We start from the raw sequence: 14,567 nt of genomic DNA on the forward strand, positions 1-14,567 counted from the left end.
CAGTCACAGAGTTTGTGTATCGAGATGTTTGCATGCCTGGAAATGAGGGTGAGTGTTTCCGTTCATCAGCGTGGCCTGCCACTTTGCCCAGCCCTTCCTTCACCCTGAGGGCTAATGACCAGTCTCCTTCCACAGCTCCAGGACTGGGTAGAAGAGGAATGGTAATTAACTCAGCTCTGCAACCCTGAAGATCCCTGGGGAGACAGGGACAAAGGAGTTCTGTGTGGGTTGGGAAGGGTGGGTATAGGAGTTGATGGAATTTCATGCTATAGAGATTAGATTAGGGAATAGTGATGAACACCTCAAGCATGCTGCCTAATGAGACACAGTTTTATCTCAACAGCCATATATATGTGATATATGTATGTATGGTCTGACTTGTTTACATGCATGTGTACATGTGTGCATATATGTAGATGTGTGTATGTGTGGTGTGTATGTACATGTAGATGTATATGGTGTATGTGAATGTGTACAGTCTGGTTAATGTGTATATATGTGAAGTCTATATGTACATGTGAATGCTTATGTGTACATGTGAACATGTGTGTGTACATGTGAACACATATAGTCTGGTGTGTGTATATGCACACGTGTGTAAATGTATGTCTGTGTATACATGTGTATATCTGTGAGTGTGTATATAGTATGGTGTATGTAATTGTGTAAATACATGTGTATATATGTGAATGTATGTGGTGTGTGTATATGTGTACATGTGTGTACAAGTGAATGCTGTGTATACATGTTAATGTATTTATAGTCTCTTGTGTGTATATGTACGTGCTTTTGTGTGCGCATGTATATATGTGTGAATGTATGTGCATGTGTATACATGTGAATAGGTGTATTGTTTGGCCCACGTGTGTATGCATGTGCTTGTGTATACATGTGTATATGTGTGAATGTGTGTGTGTGCTTCGAGCTGGAAGCAGGAGGGTTAAAAAAACTGAGGTTTGCTCTGGCTGGTGATGATGGATGACAGCGGAGACCATGGTCTGATTTGACTTACCAAGTGTTGGGGCTTTAAACAAACAGAACTGAGGGAGGCAGTAAAGAAGTCAGGGATGGGGATATGGGGATGTGTTACCCCATCTTACACATGTAAGCATGGCCAAGATCAAAAACACTGATGACAGCTTATGGCTGGAGAGGCTGCGGGGTAAAGGGAACACTTCTGTATTGCTGGTGGGAGTGCAACCTGGTACAGCCCCTTTGGTTGTCAGTATGGCGATTTCTTAGAAAATTAGGAAACAACCTACCTCAAGTCCCAGTTATATCACTTTTGGGTATATATCCAAAGGATGCTCAATTGTGCCACAATAGCCAGAACCTGGACCAAAGCATGGATTAGAAAAATGTGATCCATTTACACAGTGGAGTACTCACAGTAGAAAAGAAAAATGTGGTCCATTTATACAATGGAGTACTACACAGTAGAAAAGAAAAATGTGGTCCATTTACACAATGGAGTACTACACAGTAGAAAAAATAACATCTTGAAATTTGCAGGCGAAATGGTTGGAGCTAGAAAACACTATTATTGAGTGAGGTAACCCAGATCCAGAAAGACAATTATCACATGTACTCAGTCATAAGTGGTTTTTAAGCATGAAGCAAAGAAAATCAGCCTACGAATCACAATCCCAGAGAACCTAGACAACAATGAGGATCCTAAGAGAAACATACACATGAATCTAATCTACATGGGAAGTAGAAAAAGACAAGATCTCCTGAGTAAATTGGGATAATGGGGACCTTGGGAGATGGTTGAAGGGGAGGGGAGAAGCAGAGAGGGGAGTAGAGAAAAACGTAGAGCTCAATAAAAAAAAATCAATAAAAAAGACAGAAAAAAAAAGTCGGGGAGATGGGGCTATATTGCCCGAGGTTTCTATCCTGTCTGATCCCACAGTTGTTTAGTTCCAAAGAATAACATAAGAGGCCTATATTAATTATAAACTGGTTGGCCTATTAGCTCAGGCTTCTTATTAACTCTTCCTTACATCTTAAATTAGACCATTATTCTTGTCTATGTTAGTCACATGGCTTGATACCTTTTTCATTGAGGGATTCTCCTCTTGCTTCCTCTGTGGCTAGGTGATGACTGCAGACTGACCTTTCCTCTTCCCAGAATTCTCCTGTTCTCATTGCTCCACCTCTACTTCCTGCCTGCCCTTACTTCCTGCCTGGCTACTGACCAATCAGTGTTTTATTAAAAATAATACAAATGACAGGATAAAAGACCACTTTCCCACAGCACTTCCCCCTTTTTCTTAAAACAAGAACTTTGAATCTAATATCCTTTGTTTAGCTTTTTGTCTAGACCATTATTCATAACATATTGTAACCAACGCTCTAAACAAAGATAAATATCTATAATCCATTTTTTGGGTATGTGGGCATAATCTTCCAGGCTACTTCCAGCTGATTGGGGGCTCTAATAATCTTATGGGAACCTAAAGAAAATTTAAAATTATGGTCAAGTCCTGACTGGAGTATTCTGTGAGGTTTGATCATCTCAGCCAGCAGTCTCGGGGCTGTTCTGGATGTAGAATTCAGACATCTGGGCCATCCTCTCGTATCAGAGATTTCTCAGGGGGGCTTCCTTGATCAAACCTTATTTTTTTAATTCAGAATGACCCCACAACTTCTCATTTCCTGTGGAAACAAAAGCAAATCCTCTTCTCCAAAGTAACATACCTTTTGACTTAAATTTTGAAGTCAAGGCATTTTCAAAATACCTATGTTGGGTTAATCCAGCAGCATTTGTAATCAAATGTCTTTTTGCAGCTGTTGTTCATTCCTCACTCATCATACAATTTAAAGACAACACAATAACATGCATCGGTGTATTTTCCATCGTTACGTAGCTTTATTTTAAACTCTATTTCTTTTACTTTTATTTTTAATTTTTGGCTTTTTGAGACTAGGTTTCTCTATGTATCTTTGGCTGTCCTGGCACTCACTCTGTAGACCAGGTAGTCTTTGAACTCACAGAGATCTGCCTGCTTCTGCCTCCCAAGTGTTGGGATTAAAGGTGTGTGCCACCACACTGAACTACTCTCTTTCTTATTTTAAGGACTTTATCCTTTTTTCTCTCCCAAGCCTACATATATTTTTAAACACACTGTAAACCATTTAGAGGTTTTCTTTGTCTTTGAATCTATCTTTATTGTATATCTCCTTTTTTATGACCACATAAGTCTTTAATTTGCTAAGCAATATGGCTAGGATTAAAGCCATGGCTTTGACAGCTGAATCCATCGCATTCCTTAGCTTTCTGAGAGTTTCTCATGGCAGAGGTACTGACCAGAGCCATGTTTATTGCCACATCTCTATTGAGTTTCAAGGTCCTGCCACCACCAACAAGCATGCTATTGGCTCCTCATCAACACCATTTAAGTGTTTGGTGGTGGGGCCTCTTAAAAGAGCTGCAAGGTTTTTGCAGCTAAAGATGAGTCAGGAAGCCTCTCTTAAATGAGGTGCACTTGCCTCTAGCAAACAGGGCCCACCTGAGAAAATTCTGCCAAGAAGCCATAATTAACTCTTCTTTTGTGTCTAGAATTACTTCCCAAACTCTCTCAGGTTTTACGCGAATGCTGTTGTCCACACTGGCACCATTTGTTGCCCAAGGTGCCAGACCATGTCAGAGATACAAAATAATCCCACACTAGTTCAGAATTATGTATAATAAAGGATTATTTATTCAGGGGAGACTCACAGATCACTGTCCTAGATCACAGTCCTCTGCACAAAGAGGGAACAAGAACAGAGTCTAGTAGCTGGAAGTGAGAACTGGATATAAGAGAGTGAGCACATGCTTTATAGCTGCATTTATAGTATAAGAGACCACACCCAAGTGGGCTGGTATCTTAAAGGCTATTGGCTGAAGGAGCAGAAGGTGAACCTTGCACTGTTGTAGATGAGGGTTGAGATTGCTGTTAGATAGTTGGAGAGGAGAGGGAAGTCAGCAAAGCATGAATTTGAGGGGGTGACTTCAAGAAGGAGCTTGGTTGCAGTCTGTGTGGGAATGAGACCCACCAGCATCTCCTCTGACTGTTTCTGTCTCATATCTAAACATTTTTGGGTGTGTCAATTCCTTCTCATATACCAGTGCTAGAGAGGGTGTGCACAGATTGCCTGCCACCTACATGGAGCTCTGCACACCTCAGAGTCACACAATGGAGGAACTGGTAGGTCCCTCCAAAGGCCATGTCACTGGGCTGGGAATCCCCACAGAAATGCAGCTTGGAGATCTGTTGTGATGGGACTTCCCCAGGTACAGTGCCCTTGGTAGCTGCCTCCTACCAGCCTAATCACTTGACTGCTAGTGGTAAAGCCAGCAGTCACTATACCTTTCTGCCTCCAAAGACCAGACAACTTCAGAAAAAGTTATCTTTTCCCAAGTTATTTTATGAAAAGAAAATAAGGTGCACAAGGCAGGTTTCGGGGGTACAGCAAAAGAAGATAAGCTGCACACAGGAAGCCTGGTGTCTCTGTGACACCAGGGAGCCTGGTCAGAGTCTGACCTTCTTTTTCTTCCTCATTGCTATGTGGTGACTCAGCACAAACCTACACTGTGCTCTTTGGCCCTCTTCATTGTTTGCTCATCTAGTTTGTGGTTTGTTTAGGCACCGGCTTTCTGTGTAGCCCAGGCTGGCCTCCAATTCCACTCTACATGTCTCAGTCCTCTGACCTCGGCCCCCAGGTGCTGGGATCCCAGATTAAATGAGTTGGACTGGAATTAATTGAGCATTTTGGGGAGGCTGGGGCAGAGTAATACAGCCCACCTTCCCCAGCTCCTCCAGGCTCACATGGGGAAGGCATCTCACCATGAAACTGGTATGCCCTCTGGGTAGTGAGGCAAGCTTGTTTCTAATGCTACACTGTTTCATCCTTTGAAGACCTCAATTGACTTCCTTGGTCTGCTGTCATAGATACTCTGTTGCTTTTGGCTCACAGTCATGAGTACACTGCTGTGTATGTAATTATTCAGCCACAAATAAGGCTGCACTTCTGGGTTCTAGAGTCATACACGTGCAGACAAGCCCTCAGGCAGAAGTGCCTGAATGTTAAAGGGCCCTGCGTGACACATGTGTGTGTGTGTGCATGGTTACATCCACATGTGACTCAGCTAAGCCCTTGTGCGCATGTGTGAGCCCCATCATCTGCCTATGATGTAGTCATGCCAACCCCCTGTGCCCATTCGCTAGTCAGGTTTTAAAAGCTGGACATGCCATCTTACTCTCTCTATCTGCACACCGATTCCCCAGGCCTGTACATGCCCCCTCTAATAAACTCCTATGTGGGTTTGTTGTGTGTTTTGTGGTTCTTTCTCACTCGCTCCAGGTAATTTTAGTGTATGTCCATACATGTTTTTTGGGTGCAGTGGCCAGACTCTTTTCTGGGGTATTTTCAGGAATGAAATTGCTGACAGGTTGGGGAAGGGGCATCTCTTCCACTGATACCATATTGCCAACCTGTTTTCCATGTGGCTAATCAACTCTCATCCTCTACACTACATTAAGGACTTGATGACATCCCTCATCTGGGCCAATGACCCCTCTTGTTGCAGTCACAAAGGAGTAGGGCCAGGGTGACCTGCCCAGGGTGTATGTGGTTCTGGCCATTCATGATAGAATCCAATGTCATTTCAAAGGTAAAGCATTTGCTTAGTTCTACAGCGTGTGGGTGCCTGTGTACATGTCAGCCCAGCTTGATCTGTTAATCTAGGAAACTGGAACTCTCTCTCACACCTGTGATCACTTGGCTCTGGAGTGTTCCCCAAAGGCCAGTGAGGTAAGGGCTTGGTCCTCAGGGCAGAGCTATTGCAAGGTGAGACCTGGTGGAGATCACCAGGCAACTGGGGTATGGCCTGAAGGACCTGAGGTCCCTTGCTCAACTTGGCTTCTATACGATAGTAGGCTTGCTCTGCTACACACCCTTACCTTGGCCAAATCCACAATCCAGCGGGCATAACCTGAAACCTCCAAACTGTGAGCCAGGCAGTTCTTTCCACAAGTCGCCCACCCCTGGCATTTGTTACAGTAATGGCTATAACCACAATCCATGTTAGCCTAAACAGCTTACCCGAGGCCACGTGTCTGGGACTTGAACTCAGGTGACCCCTGGTGTCTCTCCCACACCATCCTGGCACACACTTGGGTCTCCATGGGAGCAAATGTACAGCCTTAAAGCATAGTTTTCTGGGTCGGAGGGGCAGATGGCACCCCTCCTTGCCCAGGCTAGGAGCCTCCTGCGTACCTATAGCTTAGAGCCACTGCTTGTCCTGGCATACAGCTCAGGGATGGGATGGGCTCACAGAAGCCTCAGTAGTATTGTGTAGCTTGGGTGTTCTGGGTACGCTCCATGTTCTTGTCAAAGTGCAGCCCTGAGTGAAGCCCATGTCACATTAACCAGGCTGCATTGAATGCAATTCTCTGCCATCGCTGTATGGAGGGAGCCTCAGACACCCAGCCGGAGCAGGCAGGCTCCCGAATTCACTCTCTGAGTTCATGGTTGCAGCATGTCACACAGAAAATTAATAAAAACAGAGATCCTGCTCCTAGTAGACTGACCAGACCTGAGCCGCTGTGTCCCACTGTCTCTCCACATATTTTATCTCCTAGATGGTGGTGCTGTTAGGAGGTGGGCCCACTGCAGGAAGCCACTAGGGGTAGGCTTTCAGGTTAGAGCCTCTCCTGCTTCCTGCTGAGTTGTCAACTTCTTGGTCCACCACCATGATGTGAACAGCCTCCACCACTCATCAGCTGCCTTCACCCCTTCCTGCCTTGAGGGATCTGTGGCAGGAAACTGTGAGCTGAAGGGGAGCAAATCCTCTACATCTGTTAGGTGTTTCAGTGGATCACAGAGAATCAAAGGAGATCCTTTGCCATGTTTCAGACTCCAGCCAGTGCTGAGTGAAGCCCTCTGAGTCATGGTAAGCCTCCGGGATGCGGTTCTGTTTCCTTAATGCATTTCCAATAGCGGACCTGGCATGTCTGTTGTGCACCCTCCTATCAGTCAGGAGCTCTCACGGCCCTGAGATCTTGCACAGTCCATCCATCCTCACTGGGAGTGGGGAGAGGAAACTGCTGTCTAATACTCCCTGTCATGTTGCCTGGAAGGAACTATCAGTGAGTCCCTTTAAGAATGGGAAAGTGGCATTCAGAGTGGCAAGGTTGCTGCAGGAAGCTGACGGTGTGGCATGGACCACCTATTATGTGATTTCAGTATGAAGCACCCTGTCCCCACCTCTCAGGCCTGGTGCCTGAGTTGGGTGCACTCAAGGGCAGATGCAAAAGGAACCATACAGCCCACCCTCAAGTAATGTGGCTGTCAGATCTTTTGACCTCTGCTTAGCCTGGATTGTGGAAACCAAATTTTCAACAGGCTCTGCAATAAGAACAAAGTGTCACTGAGTAAGAAACTTTGTTTCTGACACTCTCCCTCTCCAATGGGCCCCTCCCCAGCACCCCTTTCCCAGCATTCCCCCTCCAACAGACCCCTTCCCCAGCACCCTTTCCCAGCACCCCCTCCAATGGGCCCCCTTCCCAAATATCCTCCCTCCAGGACTCCTTCCCCAGCATCCCTCCTCCAGTGGGCCCCCTCCCCAGAACCCCCTCCAATAGGCCTCTTCCCAGCACCCTTCCCCAGCATCCCCCCTCCAATGGGTCCCTTTCCCCAACAGACCCCCTCCCCACCCCTTCCCCAGCACTCCCTTCCTAATCCTTGCCCATTCTCCAGCATTTCAGTGTTTTCTTCCTCCCTAGTGTCCCCTTCTCTCGAATCTTTGCCTTTCTTTCTTCCTCAACTCCTCTCCTCCTCAGTGAGCTCTCCCACTCCCTTGCTCCCTGGTGAAGACCTGAACTAATTTCACCTGCTTTGGCAGTGCCTCTGTGGCCTCGGGGCCTGTGTGTGAGGGGTGGGACCTGCAGAACCACAGGAGTGGAGGAACATGCCCCACCAGTCACCAGCTCCTGCCACCGCCCCAACCCCCCTTCCCCTGCAGCCATGGCAGTGGAGTGAGAGACTTGCTCTAGACCACTGTCTGTCAGTAGGGCATTGGCCAGAGCTCTCCCCTCCTTGGTCTTCAGTTTCCTCTGCTTTCTTCCACCCCTCCCACTGTTGGTGTGCAGGGCCATTTAGGCGGCTTCCAACTGCCAAACCTAGTAGAAGCAAGAATCCGCAGGATCAACCAATCAGTGGCTTCCTCTAGCTGCTCTGCCTCATTCCCTGCCCCCTCGTGAGAGACCCGCTTCACTTCTGCATAAACACAGACCTGGATGGCTGTGTTGAAATCAAAGCCCACTCCACCTGTTCCACAGCTTCCTCTGTTTGGTCTCCCGTGGCTTCGTGCCATAGCTGGAGGCTCCTGTCAGGGTGCAGTGTGCACATGTGCACACAGAAGGGCTGCACCCTATTGTGGCTTGGGGTGCAAGCAGGGCAGGAGTTTTCGGCCAGCACCCCATCCCCATGCTGGCATCCAGGCCCTTCATGTTCTCTTCTTGCCAACTTCCAGCCTTCCTTCCATGCCCCCATAGAGTCGGAGCTCACGACGTCTGCATAGACAACAAGAGCCTGTAACCGCCTCTGAGATTGTCCCCATTTCATAGGTGAGGAAAGCGAGGCTGGGCAACAAAGCAAGGCAGGGAGGCCCTGGCTGGTCACTGCTGCTGTGGAGCCTGGGGACTCACTGGTTAACAACTGTGACTCAGATGAATTTGGTCAAAGCCTCTAGGGTGCACAGTGAGAGATATAAGCTGAATCTGTCTAGGGCCAGAAACTTGGGTCTGGCATTCTTTAGTCCCCCCCCCCGGACCTCAGTTTCCCCAACTGTAGAATGAAAGTACTGATATAGATGCTTTGAAGCCTTTTACCCATCCTGCCAGCTTGGATAGCTTTCACCATCATGAGAAACCAACCTATTCCAGTCCTGCCAGAGAGGGTAATGAAGGTGTTTACAGTCCCTTTGTGAAGTTGCAGGGAGCATACAGAGAGCAAGGAGTGCACACGGTCCCTGGAGCCTGACTTCAGGCGTCTGATCAGTCTGGACATGTGTGTAACACACATTTTATGACACTAGTCCTGAGTTTCCGCTGCTTGTCTGAGTCCAGGCCCACACTTAGCTCCTCCTATCTAATGCTGGTGTGGAGTGCACTGTGGGCCAATCTAGCTAGTCAGGAAAACATAGGAAGAGTGAGGTCCGGGAACCTAGGGCTCTGTCTTAGAAAGCTTTCTGTTGCTATAGGAAAATACCTGAGGCGGGGTGACCATAAAGAAAAGATATTGTTTTAACTCTAAATTCTAGAGATCCAGGAGTGTGTCCGGGGCAAATGCCAGACTGTGGTGATAGCTTCAGGGTAAACAGGTCACAGGACTGGAGAGCAGGAGGCCTAGCCACCCTCATAACAGTCCCTTCTGGAAGACTCTTCCATTCCCTTAATCCATGCGTGAGCGTGGGGCTCCAGGATCAAGTCCTGCCTCTTAAAGATGCCACCACCCTTAGCACACTGATTACTAAGGTTTGTGCTCAGGCTGGATCCAAGTTGCCACCCCCACTTGACCAGGAGCTCTGGCATCTGTCTCCCTCCCTCTGTGGTCTCCTGCGTGGCCCAAGACTGTTTCCCCATGAGGACAGCCCTTACCGTGCCCCACTTGCTGGACAGAGGTCATAGTCTTTCCTGAGGTTGGAACCAATGCAGAGGGAGATGCTGAGGGGAGCCCATGTGTGCACCTTCCTGAGAGGCTGGTTGTTGTATTGGCTTTCATAAAAGTCCAGAGTCGGGGGTCCTACTTGGACCTGCCTTAATGTGGTGGTTAAAGACACAGGAAGGACTGCCTTTAAGCACAACCCAGCCACACATCTCCTCCCCTGACATGAGCGCAGAACTTCACCTTTTGTAGCCTCAGTTTTTGTATCTGTGAAATGGGCAGCACTTCACATGTGGAACTTGTGAGCAGCAGGCACATGCCATGCCTGGCTCATGGGAGCCCTGCGATGCTCTACCTTGAGGCAATGGCCCCTGTCCATGTTGTCATCTCTCCCTAGCATCCCCTTCATGCTCAACACTACCGTTCTCACCTTTAGGCAGCAGAGTAATCAGGGTGTGTTCTGTGTCTTCTCTTGTTCATGCTGCCCCCATGAGGTCAGCCACAAGACTGAATCTAGCTCTTGGATCCAGTTTTCCGTCCTGCAAACTTTCTGCAGTTGGTTCCTATGTTCTCCTCTGCAACATCTGCAGGGTTCCCAGCTGGGGCTCTTATGCAGAGTGGCCCTGTTGATGTCCTCCTGGGATTCTGGGTACCGAACACGCTTCCTGTTGGGTGTTTGCTAGGAGACATGTCGAGGGTTCTTGGGGGCAGGGGTGTGGCTAGCTTTGGCAGGAATTGTCAAGAGAGCTTCCAGAGCGATGTGCCCACTTTTCCACTTCTATGGCTAAGGCTACTTTTGTTTGTGATCATTGTTGTTTTGCTTTGTTTTTTAGACAGGGTCTCACTGTGTAGATCAGGCTGGCCTTGAACTCACAGAGCCCCACCTGCTTCTGCCTCCTGAGGCATGTGCTACCAACCAAGCCTGGCAAGACAACTTTTAAAGCTGAGATTAAAGTCTCTCTCGGGCTCTGGATTGCTATAATGCATGCTGCAGTGGCATCAGGGTATTCGTGTCCCATGTGTGGTGGCTTCAGGGTAACATCAGAGTTTGTCTCCTGTGTGCATTCCTTCGGGGTCGTCACCATATTCCATAGCACACTCTCTAATGATCCCCAAAGTTTTAGTTTGAGGGATCAATCTCCTCACTGTCTCTCTGTCTCTCAGTCTCACTGTCTCACTGTCTCTCTGTCTCACTGTCTCAGTGTCTCTCTCTGTCTTATTGTCTCTCTGTCTCATTGTCTCGCTGTCTCTGTTTATGTCTTACTGTCTCTCTCTGACTCTGTCTTGCTGTCTTTCTGTCTCTGTGTCTCTCTCACTATCTCTCTGACTCACTCTGTCTGTCTCACTGTCTCTCTGTTCCTCTCTGTCTCACCATCTTTCTGTCTCTCCATATCTCTAGATTTGCCTAGGCTGGATATTTCATATATTTTAATCAATTACCATTATATTTTTATTTATTATTTTTGAGACAAGGTTTCATGTTGCCCAGGCTGGCCTCAAACTTATTATGTAGCACAGACTGGCTTTGAACTCCTGATCCTCTTGCCTCCCACCAACTAAGACTGTATTGAGCTTTATTGAGCTCACTTTATTGAGCATCTTGTCTTCAAGCTTAGTCTCACTATTGTGTGACTTGTTTCATTTCTTTCAATGGTTGACTAGTAGTATTCCACTGTATGGACATACCACATTCCTTTCATTTACTCAGCAGTCATCGTTCAGTATTTTAAAAAATTTAGCATTAACTTCCAAATGTGTATATTGTTAGAAAAGCTCAGATGACAAAGAGTGTTTTATATCAAAAACAGAGGTTCCTCCCCCCATCCCATCTTCCTCTCCAGGTGTCAGTGATAGCCTGCTGGGGTGCCTGGACCAAACTGACACAAACAGGTTCATGAGATGCCTTGCCTGCAGCTGGCTTTCTTCCCCTTCTTGCAAGTTACTGGAGAGGCGGGAGAACAGTTCCAAGATGGCCTGGGAGGGGACCTATGTCCATGTGTGGCTTCACTTGGGGCTTCCCTGCCACAGCATGGTCATTCTTCCAGCTGCTGGGCTGGAGGAGCCTGGGGTGCCTGGGTGTCTGGAACTGTATATCTAGAAAGCCATAGGTCTCCTTCTGGGAGACTCTTCTTGCTCTGCCCTTCCCCACAGGGCTGTCAACAGCACCAGCTGGTGGGTGGGCCTATAGTTACAGCATTCCCTGGTCCCCAGCTTGTTCTGGAACCATCACTCCTCTCTCCCTTGACTCTCAGGGCTGCTTCTTCTTGGTCCTTGACTTCTGAAATAATCTCTCCTTTTGTCAGCTGGTCTGTTCCCCTTCTCAGAACTTTCTGAGATGCTTTCAAATGTGGTGTGGGCTAGGTGGGGGTCTGGTGGGCCAGGGAGCCGGGCCAGACCAGGCCACATTTTTTAGGGGCTGGGTTTCTATGGCTGTCATCTTCCCTGTCTCTCTGACTAAGGAAAACAAGCCAGAATCCAGCACAGGTGGCTCACTGTCCTTTCACCTGGGGGACGTGTGACCAGTTGCTCTTAGGAGGGTAGCTCTAGAAGAATGGCTTCAGGGTCACCTGAGTGACCCCTGGAAGGCCCCAGACATCTGACGACCAGTCAGGGGCAGGGCTGATCTCAGGGATGCAGAGCCCTGTAGATGCACAGGGCCTGTGTCCTCAGGACCTCAGGAGAGCTGTGGTACAAGGTGCCCACACTCATTTTCTCTTCTGTTGGGCAGGGTCTATAGCCTGCTCTGCCCAGGGCTCATAGCTATGTCATTGTCTTTCGGAGTCTGTACCATTGTTTCTTGGGAACCCAGTTTTTCCACTTTTAGAACAGGACAACATGGAATGACTGTTTTCATCCTGCTAGCCCACCCCAGATAGCTCCTTCTGAACTCCTCAAAAGCGCACCCCAGGTCCCAGTGCAGTCAGCCATGCTTACAGCAGAGCCTTGACCAGCAGTGGCAGCCCTGGCAATGTAGAGGGGTAATTCCTAGATCCATGCAGACCTTCAGAATCTAAAGTATGCCAGTGGGCACACCCTTCCCCCAGGATTCCAAGGCTTGGAGGCTTTGACCCTGGAAGGCCCTGATGACCTTTGGAGCCCCAGGAGGGTCTTCATTGCTCCTTTGCCCCCTGCCAACAGGCTTGGGTCCCCAAGCAAGTGGCTTCCTTGTGCTGGGCCTCAGCTCTGGTAGCTGTAAAATGGGCAGATGAGGTCCTCTTTCAAAGACTTCTGGGCATGAGGATAACTGTGAGTTCTCTTGGCCGGCCTGTACTACAGTAGGGACCAGGAAGTTGCCACCATCACCCCAGTCCCTGCTACAGGCTGTAGAAGCTCCTCTGTGTCCTGAGAACAGGTCATGATTTATTTTTGAAGAGGGCGATGGAGATACGGCGTGGGTTTCAGGCCTCTGTGATTCTTGGACATATTCTTTAACTTCTCCAGCCATTGGGTTCTTCATCTGTGAGATGCAGACTGTGGCTCCTCTTTCAGAGATATCAGCAGGATAACATAAGGGAAGAATCAGTGTGGGGTGTAGGTAGGGCAGAAAGACATCCCCCATGGTCTTGATGGGCTTCCTCTCCGAGCAGGGAGTCAAAGAGCATGTGGCCTCTGCTCTCAGAGGGGATGCTGAGGGACCGGTGGGGCTGTCGGGAGTTTCTGAGTGGCGTTCCCACTCGGGCCTTCTCTGAGGCACCCTGCTGCCCTGAGGGCACCAGGCAACTGCAACTTAACCTATGAGGAGGGTCCAGGCGGCAGATCTGACCCCACTTAGCTCTGCTTTCAGCCCTGCTGTGCCCCATCTCTAGATGCTGCCTAGTGTGTCCATTGAGGGGGAAACTCAGATGTCCGCTATGTACATTTTATAAGCATCTCTGTGTGTTTGTTCCAGGCTCTGTCAGCTGCAGCTATGAAGACAGGAAAGGGCACCCCTGCAGGTGGGACTCCTGGGGGTGGAGAGCAGCCCCCCCCCCACAGCGTCAGCTCCACAAGTCACAGGCGCTGTGGAAACACTGAAGAGTGGGGCGGTCCAGACTCTTGAAGGCCTGAGAGGGGGGCAGGAGATGGAAGAGAGGAGGGGGAGGGCCATTCTTCTCCCCATGTGTTTTGAGTTCAGGCCTGGCTGGACTCAGTGCTGGCTGTTTTCTTTGGAGAGGCCTCTGGTTAACTCCTTGTCTGGCTTGCTGGCTGGTGGTCTAGAGAGAGGCAGCTGGTGTTGGGCATGATGGCCAGCCTGGGGAAGCCACCAGGTGTTGATGGACTGCTGGTTTGGTGGCCTCACCCTCAGGCTGAGACCTGCCCCTCAGATAAGCCTGTCACTCCCTCCAGCTCACACAGGCACAAGTCTTCCCCGCTTCCCCGCCCGTGCTTGATGCTCAGCGGGTCTTCAGGGTGCCCTTCTTGCAGGAGGCTCAGAGAAGGCGGGACTTCCTGCAATCACAGCATGGGGGATGGAACTGGAAACCAAGCCTGGCATCCTTTGTTCTGGTGTCCACCCAGCCTGGAAGCAGACTTCAGGCTCAGTCTCTTCTTGGGGACTAGTTACTACCACCACCTCCTTTGCACCCTTTGGCCAGTGCTCAGCCTGTGTGTGTGTCGGTGTGATTGTCTAAAATAACCAAAAAGGGTAGTATGGAAGGGACACTCCCATTCCTGGACCCTAGGGAGAAGAAGGAATCCTGGATGCCTCCTGGGGTCCCTTCGAGCCCCATTGCCCCTTAGTTAGTGTTTGGAGGCTAGAGAAGCTGACCAGGGAGGGAGGGAGAGCTCGGCAGTTCCCACAGCTCACCATGCCCACGGTCACAGTGTCCCACAGCTCACCATGCCCACGGTCACAGTGTCCCACAGCTCACCATGCCCCCGGTCACTGTGTCCCACAGCTCAGCATGCCCACGGTCACAGTGTTCCACAGCTCA

The sequence above is a fragment of the Microtus ochrogaster genome, chromosome 2 (assembly GCF_000317375.1).
Source record: "Microtus ochrogaster isolate Prairie Vole_2 chromosome 2, MicOch1.0, whole genome shotgun sequence".
Taxonomy (NCBI): domain Eukaryota; kingdom Metazoa; phylum Chordata; class Mammalia; order Rodentia; family Cricetidae; genus Microtus; species Microtus ochrogaster.